The sequence below is a fragment of the Prionailurus bengalensis genome, chromosome B1 (assembly GCF_016509475.1).
Source record: "Prionailurus bengalensis isolate Pbe53 chromosome B1, Fcat_Pben_1.1_paternal_pri, whole genome shotgun sequence".
Lineage (NCBI taxonomy): Eukaryota > Metazoa > Chordata > Mammalia > Carnivora > Felidae > Prionailurus > Prionailurus bengalensis.
The window spans coordinates 10,794,579-10,821,340 of NC_057344.1; positions in this window are offsets into that span (position 1 = coordinate 10,794,579).

Genomic DNA, 26,762 nt, shown 5'->3' on the forward strand with positions numbered 1-26,762 from the left:
CACATTGGCGTGTCTAGTTTTCTGGGCTTCAGACTGGGGTACGGACTTATATCATTGGCCTCCCTTGGTTCGCAGGCCTTTGAACTCACACGGAATTACATCACTGGCTTTCCTTGTTCTCCATCTTTAAGACAGCAGACGGTATGACTACTTGGCCTCCATTATAGCATGAGCCAATTCCTATAATAAATCTCCTCATATGGCTGTATAGAGGGGAGAGAGAGATCCTATTGGTTCTGTTTCTCTGGGGAATCCTAACTAATACACTCACATACCACTTAATACTGACATATTTACCATGCTGTCATGGTGATGGAAAATATAATTCGGATATTGCAAATAAAAAATACAAATTTTCAATTGATTTTTAAATATTTAGGTCCATAAAGGCAATGAGAGTGTTAAAGAATTGATAAAATTACACTTAAAGCCATTGACAATGAATATTTATCTGGCAGAGTGAGACCAGTTAAAAATTAAAGGAGAAAAAAGATAATGAAGCTTATAAAAAGACAATGATGTGCATATCAAAGATTAAGTTAGACACTTGGAAAATTTGATAAAACCCTCCAATAATCTTCTTCAAAAATGGCAACCCTTATGATCATACTGAAAGTCAAATATGAATTAAAATATGCCAATCTCATACATTTTATCTTAAAATTACGTAAAACATTTACATTTGAGTGGTTTTTGTTGAGTTAACATTTCAATGTAAATAAATAATTGTTAATGAAAGATTTTATATTTTCCTTAAAATTTTATTTTTATTTCTAGAGAAAAACATACAAGCCATTTTTATACCATCTTCTATAAAATATTGGTCCCTGTTTTAAGTTAAACTATTTAAGCAGCCTTTCTTTACTGCACTGATTATTCCTAGCTATTTAGAATTTTCTGTATGGCATTTAAATACAGTGAATTATTCAATAATATTTTACTGTCTCAAATATAATAGGAGTTTTAAAAATAATCTTATTTAACCCTAAGTGAGCCATTGTGTTCTTTATAAACTATTGCTTACAGAACTTTGATTAACTCAAAGTAGGGAACAAATTCTTACTAATCCACAAAGTATATTTTGCCAATTATTATACCATTAACTTCACTAAATGACCAAATAAATTCAATTCAATTCAATTCAATTAAATATAAAAAGCATGATAAAGCTTTAACACTTTTAAGTAACTTATTATAGCAAGTTATATATCACGTTATGAAGTACCTAAGGGACAAAATCATAATTTAAACTCAAGTTTTTTTATTGCAAAGTTGATTTTGACACTTTTTCTAATTGCAGTAGTATGGATACATATTCAACTGCCAAGTGTTTTCTCCTAAAATTCACATATGATTTGTGGAAAAACAAGTCAGATATTTGAATCCGTTTTTACATGGTTATTGAGTTAACTTTTTACAATTGCTATAATGAAAGAACAGGAACAAAAATCAGACTTGGCTCTTACATATTTCATAGCTATTATGACTAGCTACAAAATTAGTTACAGATTTGTAATTTGTAATTCATTTTCCTTTTGTAATAAAACTATGTAATGGTTTTATCCCTCAAAAGCTTGGCTAAAAACTCAACTAACCAACTAACTGGAAGATGCAGTTTGAATATAATATGGTCACATTGTGCTAATACTATTTGTGACCAAAACAAAACAAAACAACAATAATTTTCCTTAAGGAATTTACGATAAAGTTGATTTTATATATATATATATATGAGATATCAATATATATTATGAGATATCAATATATATAGTTATATATATATGAGAAAATTAGACATTTTAATGTTATTTAAGACAAAATAAATTATTAAATTATCTTGATCTTACTGAAAGAAATTTTTAAATTTTTTTAGTAACAATTTTATTCTAATTTTGATTGTTATGGTAATTGTTATTGTAATTTATGTCTTACCATCATCTTGAAGGCTCTCCTTTTGCAAAAGATTAGCAACTGGAGAGTAGGTTCACTTCAAATTTGAACCTTGGCAAAAGATAGTCTTCCCCATGAAGTTACCCCTAAGGGCAAATAATCATTATGAGTTGAAGACCAGAAGCTAGGATTTGTTGCTATTCTAAAATCAATATATCTAGTCATAAGAGAAAAGGTGATTGTTTCCCACAGAACTATCCATATGTCCTTCTTGCATTTATGGGTTTAGAAAAATGAATGGAACAACCCATAACCTAGTGAATAAAGTGCATAGAAAAGAGAATTGCAAAATGTTGACAAATGAAAATTTCCACAGTCATGGCTAGAAATTGGCACTTGAAACAGCCATCAACATTAAATGCCAGGAGCTCACTACAAAAAGGGCTCAAGATGTTTAACTGTAGGCATATTTAGTTTTCTAATTCAGCCAAATTTCAGCACATGCTGGAGACTGTTGTAAAGAGGAACGTTCTGCTGTATGTTTTGACATCCAACTTGGCAATTCTGAAAGTCAAGCTCTGAAAGATACAGTACAGAAAGGAAGGCTGAAGGATCAGTTTTTCTTCATTTTTATGAAAGATGTGTAATGGTGTTGATGTGAATCCAGCTCTAAAATGTTATTGGCACAAAATACCACAAATTATCCAGGTTTCTTTTGCCAAAGCCACATGGAAACTGTAGCTGTTTTCCAGATTTTTTTTTTTAATTTTGGAAATGGCAAGCTTAATGACCCCAGTGCTCCACATGACTTTGGCAATAAGATGTTGATACAAAACAGTAATGTAAAAATAACATGAATATTAAAACCACAGGTTCTTGTTTTCCTGATCTGTGCCTACATTTGTAAAACCTGTTTTGTTTTGTTTTGTTTTGTTTTGTTTTGTTTTGTTTTGTTTTGAGGGGGCAGGGGGACAGATATTAAACTCACTAAAAAGAAAAACTGGTTCGTAATCAGTGCTTGACTCAATTGAAATTGAATTGTTTATTTTTCAAATCTTGTGGACACAGCATTACTTCTTTGTGTCGCTTAAGTATTGAAACTTATGGACAGGTAGAGGGATCCTTTCAACATACGAGCACCATCATTTTCTTTACTCCATATCAACAAAACTGTTACACGCACATCTGAAATTGGCACCAGATGTATTTTTAAACATTCAGATGTAATCTCTGCTTCCTTAATTCCAAATAAACTTTCACAGCTAGAATATGACAGATAGAAGTTACTCATAATAAGATCCTTGTTACCAAAATTATAAATTTCATTTGATCACCAACTTTTTCTTTCTTTCCTCTTCTCTTGGCACAACACTTGCCAAATTATTTCTGGGAGAGGCCCACCCAAACTCTTGTTTGCATAAGCCAGTGAAAGAAACCTATAATGATCATATGGCTTTTCAAAAGAAAGATGAAACATTTGATTATATTTCCATAAATCCCATAAATTCTAGAGAAAATCAGTTGTTTTAAAAGCATGTTCATGAATATCCATCAGAATATTTTTCATGTTACTTTGGGTACTATGATGAATATAGCTGATTTAAACTAAAATCTATAGTTGTTTTGACTTCTACTGTTCAATTTTTATTTCCTCCTTATTCAGGAAAGTAATGGTTACAATTAAAAATTTTTATGCATAGTTTATTAACCATAAATTTAGCCTTCCATTAGAGATTGGTCTACAAAAAGGATTGGTCTACAGGATAAATGACTTGCTATGAAATGCCTTTCTTTGAGAGCACGCAGTGTGTGTGAATCACAATAAGGAATTCAGCACTAGTGATGACAAATGACACAGGTTGATAATATTCTGAAGCATTTTAAAAGTTATCTTTATACATCATATGTTAAACACAGAACACATCCATTATGTATAACAAACACATGTGCTGTTTATTATACTTGCTGTTCAATTCAATGGTTTGCTTTTGAGGCTTTGCAATTTAAAAAAATAATCCTAAAAGATTACCAGTATTGCGTGTATATCTAATGTGGCTTTGTTGTGTCGTATTTAACACATACGAGCTTATAAGAATGCTTATAAACATATATAATGCTTATAAGAATATATGTGTATATATGCAAAATATATAAGTATATGGTTTTGCATATATATGAAATTTCACAAATGAGTTTTGGACTGAATATTGATGCACAGAACGTTGAACACTGATGCAGAACATTGATGCATATACAAAGCTATAGTCTTCTAAGTTCCAAAATATGAGAATTGGAAACCTAGACAGCTTTAATACTATGAACCTCTTTGTCTTAAAATTTATAATATATGAAAACCACATCTGCCTACCATAATCTTTTGAAGCAAACTCTGTTTTTAAAATATCAATTTATCTTGGGGCACCTGGGTGGCTCTGTTTGTTGAGCGTCCGACTTTGGCTCAGGTCATGATCTCCTAGTTCATGGGTTATAGACCTGCGTCGGGCTCTGTGCTGACAGCTCAGAGCCTGGAGCCTGCTTTGGATTCTGTGCCTCCCTCTCTCTCTGCTCCTCCCCCCTCATTCTTCCTCTATCTCTCTCTCTCAAATAAATAAACATTAAAAATGTATATCAATTTATCTTTTCCTTTCCTGTCACTTCTCCATTTTGACCTTATGTATATACTGTTCTCTGCTCTCTTTTTTTGGAGATCTCTACTCCTTAAAGCTTCAGCTTTCACTTTTCAGAGAGTTACACCACTTGGAATTCTCAAAATATGTTTTTATGTAGTGTTCATTCATTTTCTGGTTTTAAAAGGTCAGATTATTTGGACAGGATGAGGTAGTTTCTCCGGCTGTGCTATGTACCTTTCTGTTCATAGTTTATCATTATTGACAAAACGAGATAAAGCAAGTACCAAACAATTTTTGAGATATACTGGTGATGTCAAATGAAGATTTGGCCAGCATCTTAAACTGAATAACATGAATGTCACTAGGTTCTTTTTTTAATTAAATTTGAAAGAATTGTTTAAGATCATATTGCTTATCCTATGTTCATATTAACATTGGAGAGCTTCAGAAGATATTTTTTTAGAGAAAAGAAGGCATCCTTCAGGGTGATAAAACAAAATAGAAAATGTATGTGACTTCCAACTTTGAAAGACACAAAATAAATAGCTACTTCCACTATTTTCTGCTCTATAAAATGTAAATTCTGATTTATGATAAAGCAACTATATGCATCATACTCCAGGTTATGACAACACATACCTATTTAATGCAAGCTGTTTGGAATTCTCATGAACAATGCTGGAATGGCCACTAGTTTATAATACATTAGAATGTGCATGGCTGCTCAGGGAACCATCTTGCTAAGACATGCACACCTGAGCAGAGGTGACCTAAATTCTGGTGCCAATTTCAAGATGAACTCTTCTGTAGCATTTTATCTTTTACTGCCTGAACTTTGATTGCTTGGGGGATATAGGCAGGTGGATTAAAATACTTACAAAAATACTTAAGCAATTATGACCTCTCTCTTTAGCCTATGATTACCAAAGGCTGAATATTTTTATTTACATATTCTCCAAACACTTTAATTGCAGATTAAAATGCAAACTTGAAATCTTTCAGAAAAAACAGGACTCTCTTCAAATACTCATCCCCACTTTTTTATTAAAAATTAATAGTGGCAAAATTTAAACACGTGCCCAAGATTTAACAACATTTATCACTTACCAAGCTTTGCAAATATTTTTCTTAGTGGATATTTACGTCACTCTTTCCGTTATATAAGTTACCACATTTTATTCAGGTCTTCATTGCAAGAATATGGCAAGAAGATTCTAAATGGCCTTTCTTCCTCTAACCTCTACTACATGAAATTCCCATTCATAAAAGTTTTATAAATGTTCAGTATTCATAAAGAATGTCCAAATGGTGTGATCTCTTGATCTCTTCTACCCTACCTACATACTGCATATTCATGTTCCACAATTCATCTACTTTTAAACTCAGCTCATCTGACTTCTGCATTTTTCCGTAAACATCTCTTCATTCGAGCTCCTGAACTTTTCTCTCTACCATTTCTTCTCTTCCCTTCCATTTTTCATGATCTGTTTATTCTTTAAGGTATAGACATGCAAGCATTTTCCTCCCATGAAGACTTGCATAACATATCTAGGCAATAACCCCTCCCCTAAATAATGGCAAATGCATGGCCCTTGTCGTTCATTTGTCACCAGCAATACAAGATGGCACATGATATTTTTAACTTTCTGAATAGGATCTGATTTTGAAATATATACAAACATCTTGGAGGTTTACTGTGTATTTCCTGATAGAGAAGTACATAGCTTGAATTAGTTAGCCTTTGCTGCATAACTGTATTAGTTTGTGAGGGATTCCATAACAAATACCACCAGTGAATGGCTTAAACAACAGCAATTTATTGTCTAAGTTCTGGGGGCTAGAAAGTTCTGGAGGCTAGAAGCTTAAGATCAAGGTGTTGACAAGTCTGTTTCTTTCTGAGGACTTTGGAAATGAATATGTTCCATGCTGCTCCCCTAGCTTCTGGTGATATGCTGTCAATCTTTGGCATTCCTTGGCAAATGGAAACATCATCCTGATCTCAGCCTGCATGGTCACACGGTATTTTCTCTATGAGTATGTCTGTGTCTGTATTTCCTCTTTTTATAAGGACACAAGCCATAGTGGATAATTGTGTTGGGGCCCATCTTACTCCACTATGGCCTCATCTAACTTTAATTATGTTTGCAATAATTCTATTTCTAAGTAAGATCCCATTCTAAGATAGTAGAGGTTAGGATTTCAACATATGAATCGGTGGCAACAGGAGGGGGAAACAGTTTAGCCCACGAAAATAAGAAAGCATGCATAATTTGATGTCGTAAAACAACAACCATTTATTTAGCTCGTGATTCTGTGGGTCAGCAGTTCTTTGCGGTTCAGCTGGACAGCTCTTTGAACCTCAAAGGAGTACATTCATTCATCTACTCAGCAGCCAGTCAGTCAGCTGGGAAGCTCTGTTTGGGGGCTGGCTGGCTGTCAGCTGGAATAAACGAGAGCAGTTGGGCCACAAATCTTTCATCATCCCACAGACTAACCCAGAATTTTTTATATGGTGACTGCGCAAGTTTTCAAAAGGGAAAGCAAGATTGTGAAAGGATTTTTTTGAGGCCTGGTTCAGAGTGGGCACAGTGTCACTTTTGCTATAGTAAGCTATAAGGTGAGGCCAAACTCAAGAGTTTGGGAAAAAAATTCTATCTGTTGCAGAAGAATATGCAAAGTCATATTGGAAAAGGACATACGGGGGACATTTTTAATCCATTTTTGCACATCTTTCCTCACATGGCTCAATACCTCATATACCACTATCTCTGAAATATATGTCACGGTTATTGCTTTTTAACATATTGTAATGTAAATTTACTCTGAGTTTTTTTCTCTCTCTTTATTCCAGAGCTAACATGATAAACATCAACATGATGGCTCTAAGCCATCTGAATTCCAAATATAACCTGATTCGTCTGGTATCATTTATACTTGTTGACTAGAAATATGGAAATAAAATTTTTAAAAAGATCCTAGAGTCTAGAAGTAGGACACATAGAGGCATGATGATGTAAGTATAAATGTGTATATTGGAAATCAAGAAACATGGGAGTGGAATAAATTCTTAGGAAAGCGTATCATAGCTGATTCATGTGAAACATAAGCAAACAGAAAAGCAAAAACAAAACCTATAGCTGATTCATTAATATTAAAATGACTAAAGAACAAAACATTGTTTATAGAGGATCTCTTTGTGACATCTAAGAAGTAAAGCTTGTTGCGGGAGCCTTATCTTGTTTACATAACCCTATACACAGGAGATGTGAGGGGTCTGAATAACAGAAGGTCCTTCCATACTCAACCAATAGGATTATTTATTAAGCTTCTCATGTTCACGGTTAAGAGTTTATGAAATCTGTGATGGGACACCTGGGTGGCTCAGTTGGTAAGCATCTGAGTCTTAATTTTGGCTCAGGTCATGATCTCATGGGTTCGTGAGTTCGAGCCCCACACTGGAGCTCTGCGTTGGCAGTATGGATCCTGTTTGCGATTCTGTGCTTCTCCCTCTGCCCCTTCCCCACTTGTGTTCTCTCTCTCTCAAAATAAATAAATTAATTTTTTTAAAAAGTTTATCAAATCCGTGTTACTCCCATTACTGTTTCCATACTTACTAAATAATATGATTTCTGGTTTAGCCACTCAGGTACTTTGCTATCAGGCAGGGGATCCTTGATATGTTGGCACTGATATCCTTGATCCATGAAATTTATACATCTGCTGTAAACTAAAATTTGATGTTATGATATGTAGATAAAGAGATCTAGAGGACATAGATGTAGACATAAATATATGTACACATTTTTGTTTGTGCAAGCCAATACATAAGGACTTTATAACTCCAGGTTTGCAGATGAAACTGAATTTCTGATCTTGGGAGTTGATGAAGGGGCTCACCACAGTATTGAGAGCTGACAGTTCCAACCTGAGGAGCCAAAACCTCTAAGAAATGACTGGCTCATCTTTTTTTTCTTTGAACTTAAATAAAATACATAATTCCAGCATACTATGTCATACTATTTGTCAAAGAAATGATTTGAACATTTACATATTTTTAGTGACTATTCCGCAAATTGGTGTTGAACATTGTTTAGGGGAAAATAGATAATTTGTATGACCAAGTGAATTCATTGGCAAAATGAACCCCATATGTCATAATAACCTATCTCTTCTATCTATTAAGATTATTAATTGACTTTTTAAAATTCACTTTTGTCATATAATTCCTTCCTGCCCTGAGATGGGCAGGATTGAATTTCATTTTTCTGTTCCTTTGTTAATTTCAACAAGAGAACGTTCTCCCAAGAAACCTAAAAGATTTTTCTGAAGGTTGAATTTAGAGATAATGGTTACAAGGAAATACAACCTAAAGCAATAAAACATGGTCATTGATTGCTGCACAGTGACAGCTGGTAGACAAGCCATGCTGACTAGCGACCGAGATACGTTAGCTTAAGAAAAAGCCATAAGATTCTGAAGTAAAGTGACAGAATTGAACATGCAGAGAAACCTGAGAACACTGGTCACGATAGTCTTGGTTATCTGCAAAATGTTTCATTTCCCCAGGGAGAAACGTTTGTCTTTGCACTTCTATGCATTTATACATCCATCCACAGGGAGGTGTGACTGTGATTTTGGCAACACCAGAGAAACCTATATATTGCACAGTGACTTTCACTCAGAGATGATGTTGCTGATAGCTGTTGCGCATTTAGGAATTATGGCAGAGGATGCTGACTCCTAAGTGTGGCCTTTCATCTGATAGCCAAAAACTAAATGTTAATGAAACCACTAGTTCTTTAGAATTCTGGGGGCGCCTGGGTGGCTCAGGTGTTTGAGCGTCCAACTTCGGCTCAGGTCACGATCTCACAGTTCGTGGGTTCGAGTCCCGCATCGGGCTCTGTTGCTGACCACTTGCTTAGAGCCTGGAGCCTGCTTTGGATTCTGTGTCTCTTTCTCTCTCTGCCCCTCTGCCGTTCGTGCTTTGTCTCACTCTGTTTCTCAAAAATAAATAAATGTAAAAAAAAAACTTTTTTTAAATTCTATATTTTCTCTTCGGGCCCTAAGTACTAGTTTGTAATTTAGTCAGGGACAGGAACTATAGAGCGTTTACATAACTGGGCTGGTGATGATTGTATGTTTAGGCTGACCTTGATAAATTTAATAAGCCACCCAAGCTGTAGTTTACTCATCAGCAAAATTAATAATAATCATCCTCATATGAAAGAATATTTGTATAAACATATAAAAGGTCATGTACAAAAATGATTTTGTAAAACAGTAGAATGTTACACATATTTTATTATCCTCCATAGCATCTATCAGATAGTTGCCTGTAAAAACTATGCAGTAAAGAAAAGCCAGGCAAGTTGCTGAAACTGCTTTTTCACCAAAAGAAGGAACCTTTTCATGTGTAATCACTGCCAATCAAGTAAACTGGAAATTTGTAGTGTTTTCCAATATTTTAAACAATAGGTTGTACAATAGTGTCTTTTTTAACATCAACTTCCTCTAAATTCTATTAATCTAATTTCATATCTTTACACATTATGTGTATAACTGTGACTCTTTTTCTTCTATTTTCAGTACATATTGAGCCACCTCAGTTTCACACTGTAGTAAATATACTTTCAACACAGACAGGAATACTATGCATAAATTTAACAAATTGTCTGTCTTCGTTGTGCTAAAGAAATAGGAAAAAAAGCATTTAGAGATTTTTGCCAAATTTAAAGGAAATGTTTACAATTACCTAATTTAAAATAGAAGTTATACAGCATTCAGGAAATTCACTTTAGGGGATCCTAGGGGGCACCTCCTTTTGAGTAGCTGCAGGTGTTTATTTGCAATTTTTTGAAATTATAATGCACAGTTCTGCATAGGGTGTCCCAGGATGACTAGCAACACAGATTTACTTTTAAAAATAGTTATTGTTTCTCCAAAATAATACAGGAGGACCCACCTGGTTGATAATATAGAATGACATTAAGGAATATAAACATAGTCACCCACACCATTTTCTTTGGAACTATCAGTGACAACAATATGTTATAGTAATATTATACTATAATCTAACTGCTCAGAAAGGTACAAATAACCCATTTACAACCAAGTGTCAGCTAGTTACAAAATTTTTCAAAATTACAGCATTTTGTGCAGTTTCATGATACAAACAATATATATTAAATGCATCTAGTAGTTAATATTTTGCATTATATAGAAACAGGCAACTTCATTTAGAGGATTCTGGGAGGATGGCAGATGAGGAAGCATGTGTCAACAGTTGCACTGGCAGAATCTTTCTGATGCAACTAGTCTGGAATGGTGGCATCTACTGAAGGTTTACAACTTCCAGGAGAAGTATAAATGGTAAATTATTATTAATTTTGGTCGATTTGAGCTCTTGCTCAGAACCAGCTATCCACCTTCCATCTCTGAATCCTGGCAGGCAGCTGTATACATGTTCCTAGGATAGCTTACACATAGCTTATGAGGCCAGAGTGGGCAAAATGGACCCTGTCCTCCAAATTTCAGGGACTTATACTCTACTCTTTGATTGTAACTTCTAATCAGTGAATGCCATTGTTGCACTTCCCCCATTGCTATATGCCCCTCTGCCTCTGGCCAAAGTGACTAGCAGGGTATTAAAACCTCTGGAAGCTCCCCAACCTTTGTTTTTCTCTGTCTATTCCTTTGGAAGCCAGACATTGAAGAGTAGGACCCTGAAAAGCAACCACATGTGTAGGAGAAATCAGAAAGTCATTGCACATTCCCAGAGGAAGGAACAAGTTCAGAAAAGACCTGATAAAACTGTAAGTTTTCACATCAATCTGATCTTCATCACAGACAACCTACAACAATCAAAAGAAAAAACAAAAACTCCTAGAAAACTCTAGGAAGGGGAGAATCTGATTTTCCAGAGTTACCACATTATTACTTTCAAATCTCCAGTTTTCAACAAAAAAAAATCATAAGGCATATGAAGAAGCAGGAAAAGATAAGAAAAAATGTCAATTAAAAAGACATATGGCAGATATAGTATATAAAGAATTCATATAAAACTATGTTTTAACGTGCACAAAGAACTAAAAAGTCAAAAAGTGATGCATGAATAAAATGGAAATATTGATAGATAGAAAACCTAAGAAGCAACCAACAATAAATTCTGGAAATGAAAATAACAATAACTGAAATAGAAATTTCACTACAGGGATTTAAAATCAGATTGAAACAGGTAGAAAAAAAGAATCAGTGAATTTGAAAATGGCCATTGGAAAATTGTCTTATCTAAGGAACAGAATGAAAGAAAAAAAAGATGGAAGGAAATGCAAAAGATTTTTAAAAATATGGGGAACATCACCAAGGAAACTAACATTTAAATTATGGGAAACCCAAAAGGAGATGAGAAAGAGAAAGTGGCAAAGAACACACCTGCAGAAATAATGACTGAAGACTCCATAAATTTGATGAAAGTCATGAATATAAAAGTCCATGAAGCTCAACATATTCCAAGTAGGAAGAACTCAGAAGAGACCTCCAGCAATACATATCATAATCAACTGTCAAAAATCAAAGACAAACAGAATCTTGAAAGCAGCAAGAACAAAACTACTCTTCACATACAAGGGATCCTCAATAAAGTGATAAGCAGAGTTCTCATCAGAAACTTTCAGTTTCAGAAGGAAGTGGGCTTATGCATTTAAAGTGCCAAAATAAAAGAAAAACAAACTGTCAACCAAGAATCCTATATCTGGCAAAACTGTCCTTCAGATAAACAAAAGCTGAAGGGTTTTTTTCCAATTAGACCTACACAGCAATAAATATTAAAGGGACTCTCGGTTCAAATGAAAGGACCCTAGACAATAACTAGAAGCCATATGAGGAAATAAGGATCTCAGTAAAGGTAAATACAAGGGCAATTATAAAAGCTAGTATCATTAAAACAACAGCATGTAACTCCATTTTTGTTTGCTACACGATTTAAGAGACTACTATGTTAAAAGTTATTAGTTTATGCTTTTGGACACACATTTTAAATTTTGTGACATTAGCAACAGATAGGAATTGGGGATGGAGCTATTAAAGGAGCAGAGTTTTTGTAAAATGTATTATACATACAATGAGATATTATACAGCCTTAAAAAGCTAGGAAATTCTGACATATGCTACAGCATGGATGAACCTTAAGGATATTATGCTACGTGAAATGAACTAATCACAAAAAGAGAAATATTGTATGATTTCACTAATGTACAGTACTTAGATTAGTCAAAATCAGAGAAAAGGAAAGTAGAATGGTTGTTGCCAAGGGTTGGAAGCAGGAGGCAATGAAGAGTTATTGTTTAATGCATATAGAGCTTCAGTTTTGCGCGATGAGAAAGGTTCTAAAAATGGATGGTGGTGATGGCTGCATGACAGTGTGAATGTACCTAATATCAGTTATCTGTACACGTAAACACACATAGGACAGTAATTTTTATGTTGTCTGTATCTTATCACATTAAAAAATGGGAAAAGAAGATGAATTGAATAGACTTCCATATTCGAGCAATATCAAAACGTGAAGAGAAATGGAGAGAAAAGGAGAAGTAACAAAAAGGAAGATAAACACAATAAAAAGAGAATAGCAAGGGAGAAATAACTATCAAAGTATAAAAAAATCAAATGAATCAAAGCTTAAGACCCCATTTTTTTTACAATTCAAAGCAAATAAATTCAAAACTTTAGATGTCATGCATAATAGTCTGAAAAAATATAATTCACCAAACATGACTCTATGAGGGACGGGGAGTCTAAGTAAGCCAATGACAATAGCAGGTGTAGAAAAAAATTTCCAAGAACTCTTGCAAAAATGTCTAGGCCCAGAAATTTAAAGGGAAATTCCTCCATTCTTTGAACATCATAATTCCAGTACTAACTAAATGTGGCATGGAGGAAAACATCTTCCAAAAAATTTTATGATGTTAGTAGGACATGGACTTCTAGATATGAAAACACTAGACATACACAGAAAGTAAAACTATAGAATTTTTCTCTTAGAAACATCAAAATAAAAATTTGAAATAAATAATGACAAAACAAGATGTATTAGCATGTAAAAAAATAAAACATCATGACTAAATGCTATTTTTTCCTGCGATACAAGTTTGATATTATAATAGACTTTACCATAACTTATCTCTTGAAGATATCTAAGGACAGAAGCCACATGATCACCATAGTTGTTGTAAGGGTGCTTACAGTCATCATCCATTCCCAATAAAACAATAATAATATTTAAATTGATGGATTCTTCCTTGGTAGATGCTATGTCAACATGTTATTTAATGGGAAGCCACTGTTTGCTAAAGTGGAAACAAGCAAAGAATGTCCACTTTCTTTACCACTTGTTTAATATTCTATTAAATGAATTATCCAGCATCATCAAACAATAGAAAATTTTGAAATGGTCACAATCAGTACGATCTCTATATGCAAGTTACAAAAGTTACCTGGAAAACCCAAGGTTCCTAGGAGAAAATCCAAAATAACAAGCAATGAAGTAGCAATATGAGATTGACATAGAAAATCAGTAGCTTTCATATATTCAAATGATAATTACATACGGTTCTAGATTTGGATGATTCAAATGTGCACACGTTTCAGTTGTCATGGTCTGGTGAAATAACATTGGTCCTCCCACCAGTATAGTTCAAGTTTCAGTTACCGTGGAATATTAACTATTAGAATTGTGTGAAGTGCAAATTTTATTGGTAGCTCCTCCAATCACTACATAAATAACAAGGTAAATGTCATGATAAGTGAACAATCACATCGCATCTTCCAGAGTCTGCCTGTAATTGGTCACCATGAATCTGTTATTCAGTTGATGCACAAGCAGCAAAGTACCCCCTGATATTTTACAAAAATGGATAATCAAACGAGGGCATTTGACCACAAAAGCTGAAAATGCAGGAAGGAAATGACAAATAATAGTGCTGGAATTTGGATGGAGTTATACAGGAAATAGCTGTCCCTGGAATATTGGCAGTGCTGGCATTCTAGAGATGCTTCCTATGTAGCCAGAGGAACTTGGTGATGAAAGGATCAACATGAATGAGGAAAGTGGTTATGATAAAAAGGATGAAGATGTCCCGGAGGAAGTGGTGCTGGCAAAACCTTCACATGAAAGGAATTCTGAGAAATATTTCATGACATTGAAGATTCAAAAGATGAAGTGCTCTAAGCCGATTCATACTTAGAAACAGGTGGGACAGTTGGCCAAATACAGAAATTATTCACCTTCTATATTGTAATCTCTGTAATGAGGAGGAAAGCACACGTTGTTCAAACCACATTTTTTTTAAGTTGTTGGTTTTTTGTTTGTTTTTTTTTTTTAGAGAGAGAATGAGTGTGAGTGGAGGAGGGGCAGAGAGAGAGGGCAGAGGGCGAGAGCAAATCCAAAGCAGGCCCTGTGCTCTCTTACAGAGTCCAGAGTGGGGCTCAATCTCCCGAACTGACCTTAGCTGAGATCAAGAGTTGATGCTTAAGTGACTGAGCCACCCAGGTGTCCCTCAAACTAATCTTGGTAAGGTATTTACAAAGAAAAAAAAAGTTACTTCTCAATGCTTCTAATGGCTTAAATTACAGTGCATTGTATGATATTAGTTTTATGATTGTTTTTCAATCTTCTACACGTTTACAACCAATAGCAAGAGAGTTTTTAATGTTTTGACAAAAACATTTAAAGCTCAATGACACGCATACATTTTCCTATCGATGACTAGGGTCACTTCATGTGGTTTCTAAATGCCCAATTTGCATGGTATCCATGCAGAGCATAAACTGCCTGTACTCACTAGAGGTTCTGAGTTTATGCCTACTCGTGTTATTGTTAAATGCCTATTTTGTTCATGATAATTACCTACTAAGGGGATTACTTCTTTGTTGTTTGATTGGCACCAGACCAGAATCAAGTATATCTTACCTTAAAACTGGGCTAGGTACAGCACAGTAGGGAATACAACATTTCAGTTGCACTGTGATAATAAACATCCATGGAATGTCCTTAGGACCTAAATGGAACTTTATTCAGTGAAAAAATATATATATTCTGAATTTTTAACTGATTGAAAATAAGCTTTTGGACTATGAAACGTTCGCATTTCAGCACATCTTTATATCTCATATAGAAAGATTGTATGTGACAAAGGACTGAATCCACTCCATAATTACTGCTTCCAGGAATGACAAAAATAAGTTCTTCCACTTCTTCCTTGCACGATACATTTCTTTCAGCAATCTTCTAAAACCAGTAACTTGTGAATTGAGATACTTTTCAGTTTAAAGTTGCTTCTGTTTTATGTAATTACTTATATTATGTATTTGTAAAGTTTATGAGATTTGTTTCCATTTTGGGATATATTACATATTGTTAAGGTTGGCAGAAGACATTCATTTTTTTTAAATTAATAAGTGTTCATGGTATACCAACAGATTGCCAGGTACTGTTCTGAAAATGTAAAAAAAAAAATTAACACCAAATCCTTGCAAGTGACGTAAGATTTACAGAAGTAAGCAGATTGTAAAGAAAAATCATCATAACATGTGTTGAGATATAAGGTTAAATGGCTGCTCCCATGCCAATCAAATGTTTATAAATATGAATCTTGTGTCTCATCATTGTATTTCAGGTGTAAAGCACATTACTAAGCCTACATGCTTGAATAAAATTCCACAGATAAGTTATAAATCGTATTTGATTGTAATTGTAGCACTAATTATTATTATCATCAAGAGTACTGAATGGAAGGAAAGAACATATTCAGAAATGAAGTTGAAATAAAGAACAGAACATTTATTAAATTTCAAAATCTGACCAATTCTAAACAGGAATGCACTTTATGTAGGTAATTTGAGCTATAAAAACTCACAGATATGCTAAAAACAGTTAAGCAATAATCAACCTCATTGCAGTACTGAACTGCAAGAAATTTTTAGTATGATATTAAGTTTACTGACAAAATATTGATTTTTTAAAAGGCACTCAATACTAATTTGATGCTATAATATTTAAGGAAATTTTCTATTGCCCTTTAAAAACAACAAAAATATATAACAGGGAGCATTATTTCATTCACCTTAATAAGGTTTATTTTATTACCAAGTCAAAGTATTATGAGATTTTAATGTATTTATTAAATCTAATTCCACATCCTCAATGTCTTCTACAGTGCAACTAATATTATAACAATGCTTCCTTAAAAATACCTGATTAAAAACTGAGAATAAACTGAGGGTTGATGGGGGGTGAGAGGGAGGGGAGGATAGGTGATGGGCATTGAGGCAGGCACCTATTGGGATGAGCACTGGGTGTTGTATGGAAACCAATTTGACAATAAATTTCATATTTAAAAAAAAACACCTGATTTGTAGAGCAATAAAAGAGAACGTGTTTATTGATCAGATATATAGACTTCAAAGCCAGAATGAATTGAGTTCAAATCTCAACTTTGAAAGGTGTTTATTTCTATTACTTTGTCAAATTACTCAATCTTCCTGAAACTTAATTTTTTCTTCTCATGATATTAGGGAAATAACTCTGCCATGGACCTGAGGGAAGAATACAATAGCAATCTATTTTAGAAGCCAGTCATAGTAAATTTTATCTACTCTACGTCTTTTATGTTGTTGCTGAATATAGTAACAATCATGCTATTACAAATCTAATGCTCCTGAGAGAATTGAGTTCACAGGATTTCTGTGTCACATAATCGCAGGTGGTTTCCACTTCCCATGAGATAACAAGCAAAAACACAAATAATAGCCTGCACTTGAGATTAAGCTACAAATTGTAGCGTGGCAATTATCCCCTTATTTTCTCCTATAACACAGTGCTAGCAGTTTAATAACAAACAAGTTTTGATTGGATATATTCACTAAACATTTGTTAATTAATGTACATTTCCTTTGCTCAGTTTAAAAAATAAACATTATTTGATATCATAAGTCGTGGCAATTTTTAAACTCATGATGTGATTAATATGCTTATGCACAGTAAAACTCTTGTATCAGTCTGGTATTCTAGGAAACTTACCAAGTTTCTCATATAAAGTAATATTGAATCTGTTCCTTTAAACATGTCTAAGTTTACTTTCCAACCAGAAGGTATAAATGACAGAATTATGTGATCTGCTTAGCTGTTATGCTCTCTGCAGGAGCACTTACTGTGACCAGAAACTCAAGTTATGCTATTTCTTACCAGCAAAAAATTTTAGGTCAACATTCTTTTAAAAATCAATTCTTCACGAATGAAGAAAATTATTCATTTGCTGTCTCTTCTTTAAAACAATTATCTTATATATGAAATTTCTGCAAGAGTTAGTGTTGTTTCTTGGAGCTTTTTTTAAGTCCTCTTTAGAATGATAGACACGACAATTCAGATATATCTAAGATTAAAAAATGGATTTGCAAAAATGCAAACATTAAACTGATAAATTGATGGGAGAACATATGTATTATAAAACTATTATTGTAAAAACTCTACCTTTAAATAGGAAGTTTGTGTTTTTAATTAAATTTAAAATGTCAAATTACTCACATAAATAGGAATATAATCCACAGAGAACTTCTAGGATTGCAACAAGTTGTGCGGTTTGACATATTTATCAAGGCAAAAATAAAGTGAGAAATAAAGATAAACTCAAGGACAAACATACACACAGATGAAAACCAGTAATGACAAATAGGCCAAGTGAGCCATATTAGAATCCTGCTCCAAAATCTAGTCTCCAAAATGTCACCATAAACAAACCAAACCTCCACATATTGAGATAGCAAAACTTTAGCTGAAAATAAGTAAGCAACCCTTATTTGTGTTACTAATACTATAATTTTCTTGAACACTCACTTTCCATATAGTGTACTTGCAAGCTGAGAGGATTAGTTAGCGGAATTCTAGCAAATCCAATGTGGTCAGGCAATCAGTACCTATCAAGTATCTGATTCCATCGCTTACCTAAATACCTTTCTCAGTCAAATATTTATAACTCATATTTGACAACAAATTAATACCCTCACAGAAACTTGATGAAGAATACTAAAAATGTTCTACCCATACTCCCAAAAAAATTACTGTTTCTCCAAAAGAGTGAGAACAAACTCACCATGATGCCTTTAAAAATAGGATATGACACTCAATGCCATAACAATTATGGCATAGTGAAATTAATGGCAAACCACAAACACTTATATTCAATGAGTTTTTTCCATTTGACAGGTACATTATATGGTATATTCCATGTTACTCCTCACAGAAACAGTGTGAGGAGGTCCTGTTATTCCCCTTTGATCAATGAGAAATCCGAGGCACAGGAAGGTTAAATAACTTGACCTAAGTCATGCAGCTAAGAAGTAGCAGCGTCAAAGTTAAAAATGAGGCAAATTGAGTGGAAGTAAGGTGTTGAACGAGATAAAAGCACAGCACCTCATACTATTTATAAGGCTGTTTTCTGTGGCTGTGGGCATGATGGCAGAAAGACCACGTCTTCTCTTCAACTAGTGAGTGGAGTGCCCCACTACTAAAGGAAGCAAAGTCTTTTTTCAATTCCTTTGAGCGAGTCAAGATAGAAATTAGCTATTTCACAAAGCTTTACAGTTTGCTACATCCCTAGGCCTTCCAAGTATTTCTGTCACCCTATCCATGGGGTAATCAGACTCCAAGAAAAAAGGCAAGAAAGCATCTCACCACACCACAGACAAAATGAAGCTAATTTAAATGGCAATGCTTAGTTGGTGATTTAAAAAGAAAGATAAATTCAGGCAGTAGGCAAAGCCACTTAGGCTAGTGTATTCATGCATTTACTTAGGAAATTTGGTTATATTTATTTGCTACATTGAGTGCTATACTTTAAAGTAGGTTAAACTGAAGCTAATGGAAAAAGTGAGTTTGTGAATCTGCTGAAATTGGCACTGGAATGAAACTAAATATATATTATGAAATAATAGGTATATTTTTCCAGATAAGTTCTATTGTCGACTCCACTCATCTTAGCAATAACATAAACATGAAAACTGAACGTCTTATACAAATATCTAAATTAAAAAAATATGACTCCAAGACAAATATACCTATTCTTAGTACTATGGTCATTCAAGAATTTCTCACAAGTTTGCCGATAAAGAAAATTATGTGGCAAGCTAAGCAACTCAGTTTCAGTTTTGTCACATGTGCAATTGAGATTGAAATCTTCAATTCATGGCTTTCTTTGCAGGATTCAATACAATGAATCATGTAACGTACTGAGCACGAGTTGGCTCATAGTGAGGGCTCCACAAATAGTAGCTACGAGATTATAACATCAAAACAAAACAAACACTATAGTTTTTCAACTGTTTCTATATTGTTTTTCATGCTGATGATGAAATTTAGCAAAAGGGTTCTTCTATGCATCAATTCTGATTGAACTCAGGTACTTAGAGACCACACTGTCAACACTTTTCAATCCAAAGTTTGAATGCAATAAAGAAATGTCCTCCTTATGACCATTCCGTAATGAATCAATAGGCTATAATCATTACCAAAAACTTATTTTAGCATTCCATTATATATGCTAGGATGTCACTTCTTTATCACTAATTCTATCAATTATCAAAAAGCCAGCATAAAAAAAAAAGAGCACTAGACATTCCCTTCCTTGGAAAGAATGATTTCTTTTTGTTCCTATGACAATACCACTCTATTTATCACGTGAAGATTAGTCTTCAGAACTAGTGAGGCAGTTTCTCACAGTTGTGTGTGAAGATTGCATTGCTGTATGCAGCAGGTGAATTAGAACAGGTTTGGATTTGCCTTTAAGAAAACATCTGCATTTTAGTGCATATATTGTTTATTGCTGATTCTCACTGTCAAAGTTATTCCTAGATTTTGTGCTGCCTTTCCAAAAAAGTAAAAGTCTACACAAAAACAAACAAGCAAAAATAAACTTTGCTTATTACTCTTTATCATGGGGGAAAATGCTAAAAGTATAAACCTTGACATTTTTATTTTTCATCGAATTCAAGTTTCTCACTTGGACATGTCTTCATGGCCTGTATCAATGGTAAGCTGTTACCATATTCCAGATTTCTGCGATGTACACAATTTTTTTTCCTCTTTTCAGTGGTAGCCAATATACTTTTTATGCCTAGTAGACTCAAATGTCAATAGTAAAGGTAGAATTACCATAGAATTATAAAATTCTTCCCAAAGTTATATTATTAGGGTAATAACTCCACAAAGTACCTAGATTACTGGAGTCAAGAAATAGTTAATGAACGAATGCATGAACGAGGAAGGGAAGACAAGAAGGGGAAGGAAAGAAAGAAAGAAAGAAAGAAAGAGTACTTACCATAGCATTTGCAAAGCAAAAAGAGTATTAATGACATATTTGTTGCCCCTAAAGAGATTAGAGTACAAGAAGTAAGTTTGTACACCTATGTGAAAGAATAAGTAATAAAACAAGATAATATAGGTCAATCATCAAGAGCTGAAAAGGTTATAAATGCTAGTGGAGTTCAGAGAAAATAGCCAAGAATGCTAATATTTCATATGTCATATAAATCATTATGGAGTCCAGTGAGTCAAAGTATTATCACATTCTTCACATAATTTTTGAGAAATGTCTCATTATCCAGGCACCCAATAGTTGTTGAAGGATATTAGTGTCCTCTTAAATATATATATAAACTACTTGGTTTTGGTTGGCAAGTCAGAAAGTATACCAAAGACTAGAGTTATATCAAGGTGAAGCCTTCTCTATGATTGAAAATACAGATTTCATTGGAAAGAAGCAGCAGCTGTGTTCCTGAGGTTAGAGCGCTTTGTTGCAGAAAGAATATCAATGGAGTGTTTATGAAATAACAAGGGAACATCACATCGCAAAGAGCAATGAAAGCCTCTTTTAAAAAATCTGTATAATAAACATGTCTAGATGGTTATGGTTCTGGCAGATCGCTACAGAGGATATATTAGAAAAAAATCTCATACTCATACATTTTTCATGAAATGTTCTGTATTATACATCACAGCTGCAAATCTGCCCTCTGAAGTTTTCAGCTTCTTAATGACACCAGAGATTTAGGGCATGGGGTGGAGTCAGACTGACATGTGACTGATGAGGTGCAAGTGTGAGTCTGAGGGCCATTGAACACAGAGAATTTTCCCAATGTATCATAATTACAGAAACACCTGTGCTGAAGAGTTTGTGCTGATTCAGAAAAAAATGCAGGGAACTTAATGGTCTGCAAGATCTTTGATCTCAGACCCATGGCAGTGGGGAGGAAAGGATACAGTTATGTTTAAAACTGGTGTTTAAGACACTGGTTTTTATCCATCCTGTAGATGAAGCTTCCATCACCTAGAAATGCTTCTCTCACTTAAGAATGAGAAATTGGATGTTGAAACCCCATTGAAATGTACAAGGAGCATTTTCTGGAAAATGATACAGAAATGTAAGGTCATAAACTACTGAACTTGATGAAGGCATTCAAGCCAGATTATTCTGATTTTTCCTGATCATTATAAAGTTAGCTATCGATTGAAAGCAAAATTTAATGCAAGTGTATATTCTGTGCAAAGTAACATATGATTTGAGAACACAGTCTTCAAGTTAGAATTTTAACTCCAGTGTGCTCTGTGCTCTTAACCATGTGTTCCATCTTGGGACTGTGGGTACGGGTTGGGTGGTGTAGGGGGGCACAATAGTTTTTATCTATTTGCCTTTCAAAAAAGAGTTCAGAAAGTGTCACAAAATTAATATATGTTTTGACTGTGATTTGAGAAGGGTATAAGAAGAGCCTGATATGACAAAATATGTTCATTAGCAGAGAAATGAAGTTCAATATTTATAAGAAATAACTAGTATTTTTTTAAACCAATGAAAGTGAAGTAAGTTCAGGAGATAATAGTAAATATGAAATGTAAAATAATTCACTACATGAGATCAAAGTATTTTTCAGTTATTTTGTTCTCTCTAAATATTTAATCTGTAATAAAAGACAAGATTCTTTAGATGAATACTATATCTGAAATTATTTATAAAAAGCTTTGCCACAATGTATGCATATTTGGGGCAATGTCTTTATATGACTTCATCAACATTCATTCTTTTTTTAATATTCTAGTGTGAAAACAATGAATAAAAACTGTAGGTACAGAGTATCCCTTTTATATTATTATAGAAATAGCGTGTTTCCATTTTGAAAATCAAAAAATAAAATGTGAAAAGCAATAAAAATTGCTCATAACCTAATTAGTCAGATATTTCTACAATTAATATTGTGGTATAAATCCTTTCAGGAAATGCATCATATAATATTATCATAACCAAAAAGAAATTTAAATGACACTCTGCTTTGTATATAAATTCAGGATCAAAGACCTATGAATCTTTTTCAAATTTTATGGGTTTATTGAATAAGGCATACCAGTTAGTATTTTAATAAATAACATTCAAATTTACTCTTGAGGTTAAATATGAATAATATTAATTACACTTACATGTGAATAATTCAACAGGAAGATTTCATTTAAGTGAGTATCTTACCTGATCAGGAGAGAAATAAACTAATGCTGCCAGAAAATTCAGTAGCCTGAATACTATTTGTGGGAGGATCAGAGAAGGAAATAAATGTGTAGAACTTTGGCATATGCTCTCATCCGATTTCCACAAAAATCCATGAAAGACAAGCTCCTTGTGCCTTTTAAAACCGTGGACTCTAGAACTCTTGTCAAAGACTCTGGGTCTAAAGTTCTTTCTTGTCTAGCAAAAGAGCAGAGCGCAGAATTGAAAGTGAGAGATGGCTAATGTCTGGGAAAAGACAAGAGCTCCGAATAAGGGTCCTTGCCCCATATTTATTCAGATCAGAAGGCTTACAAACGTGATGGGCATATACAAAGAGACAAAGAAACGAGGAACATTAATTTGGGGATGTGAGGGAAAAGGGGGGTTTTGAAGATATATAGTGTTTGGGGTTTGGGTCAATATAAAACAAAGTCTGGGTGCCAGGTGGTCAGGAGGAAGGTTGTTTACAGTGTACATGAGGCAGCACCTCTGTTTATCTTAGCTAGCCTAGGGGGTGAGAAAGATAGGGGAAGTAACCTTAGTGTCGACAAAGCACCTTTTCTTTTGTTAACCATCTCCACTCTGGGCTACTTTGCCTGCAGCGCAGGGGTCCATAGTCCAATTCACCAATTTACCTAACCTGGCCCTACTCTCCCAGAAAGCGGCTTTTCTGCTATAGTACTAAATTGGGGGTGCTTCCACCCTGAATATCTAATCTTGTTTATTTCATATACCCACGTATTGGGCACCTTTGTGCCATTCCTATTTTAGGCCTTTGCCTCTCCCTTTCTATTCTGGGGGCTCTGCACCCCCTCTCTATTTTGGGGTGCATTTGTACCTCCCTATTCCTGGAATCTTCGTGCCTCCCTATTATGGGGGTGCCTTTGCAACCCCCTATTCTTGGGGTGCCAATCTGGTTTACCCAAACTCGGGTTTGAGCATTTTATGGCCTTGTATTTCTTTATGCCTTGTCGACACATTGGTGCAAGCCCGGGGGATTCCTAAGCTTCTCCCCCACAAACTGTTGAGCCTAATTTTGGGGATTCAAATCCTGCCACTGTCACTAACCCAATGACCGACTTGAATGGTGAATATATGATCCAAATCTTAACAATTGCTCAGCATAGTGTAGCTTCAGGAAATTTTGTTATCTACAAAATGTAGTCATTGAGGATTTAATAAGTGATTGTTTATGTTGGATTTAGAACATTCGTATGCATACAGGAAGCACTATGTAAATGTGATTTTTAAACTCACACCTTACTTTACTGTTTAGTTTATAGATGAGGAATGTGAACCTTAGTTTGATTTTTTTCCATTTGCTCACCACAGATGTCATAAAGTCCATTCGGTATCAAATAAATTTTGTTTTCTCAAGTTTTAAAAATATGTGTGTCCTGTAGTTTCCAAGTAACTAAACTTTTAATTACATTATTTCTAGCCCTAGAATCACACTAGCAAAACCATCCAAATAAGTAATGGATTGTGAATTTCCATGAATTTGGTGTGCTTTTTTTTAATAGTAATTTTTTTCCTGAATTATCCACTTACCTGTTGTACCCTGTCTTTATATAAAATTTGATATTTGTTCATCAAGGATTCTTTTTTGCCTTGATTTTTATTTTTTTAAATTAATGCATTTAAATATTATTTATCCTGTTTTCTAAGATTTTGTGACCCTTGAGATTTCATGCCTGAGGCAGATGCCTCATTTGTTTGCCCTAATCCAGGCCCCTGCAACAGTGAACATGTAGATGGAGAGAGAGAGGTTGATCAAAATGGGCCTTATTTAGGGGCATCTGGGTGACTCAGTCAGTTAAGCATCTAACTCTTCATTTTGGCTTAGGTCATGATCTCACCCTCTTTAGATCGATCCCCACTCAGCTCCGTGCTGTGAGCAGAGTCTGCTTAGGATACTCTCTCTTCCCTCTGTCCCTCTCCCCCACTTATGTGCTCACATTCTCTCTTTCTGTGTGTGTGTGTGTGTGTGTGTGTGTGTGTCTCACACGCACACACACACACACACACACACCTACAATGGGCATTATTTGCAATACTAAACATCTGGGCTGTATCTTAAAGGCAAGGTGACAAATAAGCAACAAAAATGACATGGTGTTTGAGTGGGCCATGGGATTTAGGGAGAAGTGAAATATTTTGCCAGTGTTTCCACTTGATCCTTTGGGCAGGGCTCTGTTCTCCATTCTCTGAAGGGGGCCAAGCAGGGTGAAGGGTGTGTTTAAGAAAGGAAGGCCTGATCATGAGGTCAGGGCTTAGACTTTGAGCTGTATTTGGGAAACTGAAGGAGAGAGTACAGAAGGAAGTTGGAAATTCCATCTGTATTTCAGGTTCAGATATGGACTCTGGAAGCTTTCAGCAACGAAAGCCATCGAGGCACATGACATCACCTCACAAAATTTAGAAACAAATTAGGGTTCGGTTAGATACCGAGAGCAGTATGGAAGGAACAGAGAACTTTGGAAAGGAACCTGAGCAAGTTGAGAAGTAGAAGTGTTTCCTGATAACAACTTCCTTAAGAAAGGCAAATCAAAGAGTTGTAGGTTTGCATCGGAGCTCTGTCCCTGGCCATCTGCATTACCTTTGTCAAATGATTTCCTCACCTGGAACTTGGAAATAATAAGTACATATTTAATAGAGTAGCTGAAAGAATTTCAATAAATAGAAGAAAGGCGTCAAACCGTATTTGACACCAAGAAAGTGCTCAAATAATAAGCTGTGTTTAATAGTAAAGATTCCAAGGATCGTGGACGTGATATTAGACTCAACGTACTTGTGAACCAATTCCTCTAGTACTAGAAGGGCTACCTCATCATGTGGTGTAATCATTTCTTGTGTCTCAGTTTGCAAAACAGTGACATCAACATTATAAAAATATGCACCGTAGAGGTTTCTTGTGATGCTCAAACGGAGTTGGTATGTAAAAACTGCTTATTACAGAGCACACAGTTATAGCCCATAGCCTATAAACCTAGTTTATAGGCAGAACAATTTTAAGCTCAATCCCTGAACATACATGGAGGTTTTTTTTAACCTTCACTGATTCTCCCCTTTAAACCAAATTTTTAAATTAATCCTTTTGCTTATGTTTTGAAAATTATTTCTTTTTAAGGAAAAAGCTTAAATATAAATAAACTCAATGGAGATACCAAACTCAAAGCCAATATAAAAAACTTAAAGCAGTGGCTTCAAATAAGCTTATCCTGAACAATTCAGCATCCTTTGTCCTTAGACCAATCAGTGTCTGCCTGTCACAGAAGGGATGCTTGGATGACTGGATATGTACTCTTACTCAAGAGAATACTAGAAAGACCATGATCTTTAGGATCAGGCAAAGAAGAACTCAGATCCTCCCTTCTCCAACGATTGATTGTTACTCAGAATCGCTGAACTGTAATTTTTTTCATCTATAAAAAGTACTAGGAATATCTGAACATGAAATTAATTATGAAATGGTATACCAAAATGTGTAGCACATAGTAGGCTTTCAACAAACGTTAATTTGCCCCTCTTCTGCCAGACGACATTCATTCCCCAGAGATATGTGTTCAGTAAACTTCATTTTAAATTTTTGCAGAAGGTAGATGAAAGACAGTAAAAGTAAAAACAGCTACAAATAGCCACATTAAATGGTCCAGTGAGA